At 35.9% G+C, this 4,159-nt stretch overlaps 1 long non-coding RNA gene across 1 annotated transcript; it reads right to left on the reverse strand.

Annotated features, from left to right (window-relative positions):
• Positions 1–991: 991 nt before the first annotated feature.
• LOC139191093 (uncharacterized) lies at positions 992–1,914 on the reverse strand. Its single transcript, XR_011575239.1, has 2 exons — positions 1,499–1,914; positions 992–1,402 (listed from the first exon to the last, which is right to left on the reverse strand). It is a non-coding gene; the product is annotated as an uncharacterized lncRNA (long non-coding RNA).
• Positions 1,915–4,159: the final 2,245 nt, after the last annotated feature.

Genomic DNA, 4,159 nt, shown 5'->3' on the forward strand with positions numbered 1-4,159 from the left:
CACGTACATGCACGTACATATTTTATGGCCTTTTAGGGCTGCAAGACATCAAAGATATCAAACATGAGTGTTTACATGCACGTACATGTAGGGGTGGTTCGGTATGGGATCCCATACCTAAACCCTTGTCCCGATTCCCAAACCAAATTTTTCGGGAATCCCAATTTGAATACCGATCCCAAACCAAATTTTCGGGAATCCCAATTTTCAGGAATCCTGAAATAGTTTCGGGATTTCGAGACAAATCGGGAATCCCGAAATGGTTTTGGGCTTTTGGGCTTTTGGGCTTTTGGACTAAAATTTGAATTGTTAGATTGTGCAAACATATCAAGCAAGTCTCATTCACATTCTTGGAAGTCATAGATTGTGCAGGCTGGTTAGTCTAAGACTGAGAATCTATTGCATCTCTTGCTAGTTTAAATGCAAATATAATCTCATATCGGAGCATAAGCATTGGATTGCAAACTGTAAACTTTGCTTGAAGGCTTTTAACCTGACTGACAAGCATTGCTACCTTGCGCTGCTTTGTTGTCCATTTACCAGTAATCTGCATATGTAAAATACATATTTACAATGCCAACAAGCTCCATTTATTGGTGTAAACAGTAAAGAGACTCAAGCATAGTAACTAGCTGATCCAACATTCTTGGTTTCGACATAAATAAAACAACATTGCTTACGTTATATCATAATTCATAACATATTCCATTCTCTGTAATAAGTTCAAACCATAAAGTCCATAATCAATTATAAAAGAATAATATATATGTATAAATATATATATAATAATTAATAATATATATTTTCGGTTTGGTATGGGATTCCCGAAATATCGAGAAGCCAATCCCGAATCCTGTACCAAAATTTCGGTTTGGGAAATTTTTGGTTTGGGATCGGGATTTTTTCGGTTCGGTTCGGGATTTTTGGGAATTTTTTCCACCCCTACGTACATGTTATCCTCTTAAATTCCCATCTCTTTCTAAGATGTTGATTTACCTTTTCAACTTATGATTTCAATATGCCAAATAAAAAAAATAAGTAATCCACTAATTACGTCACTAGTACTACAATTCCATGATATTTTTCTCCTCTTACAATTATACAATCTCATTAGATTTGACTTTATTGATAATGAGTTTAATACTTGATTGTGGCTGGTCTATTAGAGCAATTCCACCGGGGATGGGATAGGCCGGCACCCAGCAAAAAAATGGCCCGGCACCTAGGGAAATCTCTCCAGCCCAACAGATTGCCTGGCACCCAGCCCAAGCTGGTCTCTAGGCCAGTCCAAAATTGACAGACCTTGGGACCGGCCTGTATGACGCTTGCTGACGTCAGGGAGGGAAGCACGGAGGGAGAAGGCAAATGGCCTGAAGGTGATGGCTTGAGTTCATCAGAAAATCTGAAAAAAATGCACCAACAACATGTTTGCATCAACACAAAGGTTTCCAACACGATTTATATGTTAGAAACCATAAGAATAGGATTGAGAACTTACCCAGGTGAAATGCAAGAGATTTCACCGAGATTGGACCTTGAACTCGTCAGAGTTGTCCGTTTTCCTTTGTCGGAATCACATGCAGGGAATTAAGCCCTCAAATTAACCACAAAACTTGCAACACAACAAGATTTAAAACTCAATAACACAATACAGTGATAGAAACATCACCTAGGTTAGAGATTGAGAGCTCAAGCTCTCGGCTTCAGTGGTAGGATCTCACACCATACACCGATGCCGCATGCAAGGCCATGGTTGGGTTCCTTGAGCTCCAGGGATTACAAAAATAATATTTTGTGTTTGATTTGTTGAAGGTTTTGAAGAGGAAGGAGAATGATTTGTTGAAGGTTTTGAAGAGGAAGGAGAAGGAAAGCTCACGGGAGTGAGCTGGAAAAGAGAGAGAGAGAGAGAGAGAGAGAGAGAGAGAGAGAGAGAGAAATAAAGGGAAGATGACCGGACAGAGAAAAGGAGAAAAAATAAATTAAATGATAAAATATTAATTGATATAAATAAAATAATATAATATTAGATGGACTGGGTGCCAGCCTATTTTTAGGGATGGAGCTGCTTTAGCCTATTACTGTTCAGTGAGGTCTATTACTGTTCACTTGGGTGGATAAATACGCTGGGTGCTGACGTAAAGTCCTTAGGGGTGGACTTGCTCTTAGTTTAACACGCTAAACTGTAATTCATTGTGCAACTTAACCTAAATATCTTGTCATCTCAGCACTATTGCATAATCACTGAGTTAATCGACACAATTGACATAAACTGTTTGACAACACTCCATAAACTTAGTTGGTTATTGAGCAATACATGTATTTAAATTTGAATTCATGATAGATTCGAAAACCTCTCAACTTAGTCAATGTGAATTGTTAAGTGTGAAGTGCCTGGAATTTGAAGTGTGCAACTTGAATTTTTTAAAAAGAGAGCACCTAACGCACTAAAACTTCAAAAGCTAACAGAGTCTTATTTTTAAGAGTACTATGCCCAAAGCTTCATGACATGAAGGAAGCTTGCTTTTGGACTTTAGAGGGCATTCGGAGGCTTTGAAGCTTGGATCACGGATCTATGTATTAGACACATCCCTTGAAACATTGAGCAATAAATATGTGCTCGGCGTGTTTATTGCAATACCAACTTTATGACAACCGGAAAAACAGAAAAAAAAAAAAATGAGAATGCATAGCGAGCCAGTCTCCCTTTTCATGCTAAAGATATGACGGTAAAAAATCCCGATATAGAAGATATATGAGCATATTAGAAAATTTCCAACTTCTCTATAGAGGCGAGTTTGGAATTTATAGGACATAATATGTTGAATTGTTGTTCAACGTAATAGTTTCAGTCTGAGTATTTCTAAGTTCACCAACCAACAACTATAACGATAAAAAAATCTTGGTCGAATCGAATTTAGTTAAGATAGTCTAGTCCAAGCCAAACTCCACCTATGTAAGTTTATCTTACATTGCCGGTCCCAAGCCCGGGTAAAGGAGGAGGGGGAGGGCGTCAGGTAGTCGACAGCCGGCACTCCACAGTTACGTCGAATCCTTATGAATTAGTCTAGTCCATGCCGGATCAGCTGATTATGATACACACTCCAAACTTCTATAATGGTCAGTACCAAATATACTGCTGCATTAGGTTGTGAGGTTTACTGAGGTGAGGTGTTTTAGGTGGAGGTATTGATTTCTGGGGAGCTTTTAAAAAATCACGGTTCGGTTGCCGTCGCCGTTACAAAACCGGCGCCAGCCGGTTATTGCGGAGGCTCTGCCTCTTTGTCCCATTGACGTCTGGTTTATTCTTTGTTTTTTACCCTCAATTTTTAAAAATTACTTTTAGAAAAGTAAAAGGAAATCAAGAAAATAAAAAATAAACCCTTTTTCGGCCGAGACCGTTGATTGCGGTTGAAAATAAAGCGCGCCCCTGACATTGGATAATGGGACGTCCCATTTTTGACCACTTCTTTTTTGTCTTTTCCATATTTTTTTAATAGGATCTTTTGATATAGACCCAACAGTTTTGAATTTTTAAATTAAACATTCATGTTTTTTAGTCATTTAATTAAACTTTTTTTGTCATAATTTTGGTGCTATATACACATTATATTGTAACAAATTTTCTATAATCTAGCCTTTTAATTACACTCTCATCCGTTAGAGATAATTGTAAAAAAAAAAGTTGGTTAGATTCAATTTATTTTCACAATATTGCTACAATTTAACAATAATTATCTACGATTTAAGATATTTTATTTCCAAAATAGTTGAAAATATTTTAAATTTCACAAAATCAAACGTATCGAAATAAGTTTTTCTTTTAGTACATTAAGAGAAAATATGATTGAGAATAATATAAATGTACCAATAAACAATGTGTACAAAATAAAACGTACCAAAATAAAAATAATGTACCAATATTAACAATATATATCAAATCAAACGTACCAAAATTGCAAATAAACGTACCAATTAATGATTTTTGTAAATTCAAACGTACTCGCAGATAATATATATGTAATGTATTGTACCTAATAATAATTTGTCAACAACTATACTTAAAAAAACAACTAAAAAATATAATTTCACAAAAAAAGTTGAAAAAATAACACAGAGCTTTTATGTTGATCACCAACTATTTGAAAAAGAAAAAAAAAAC

Source organism: Malus domestica, chromosome 14, assembly GCF_042453785.1.
Source record: "Malus domestica chromosome 14, GDT2T_hap1".
In the NCBI taxonomy this organism is placed as follows: Eukaryota; Viridiplantae; Streptophyta; class Magnoliopsida; order Rosales; family Rosaceae; genus Malus; species Malus domestica.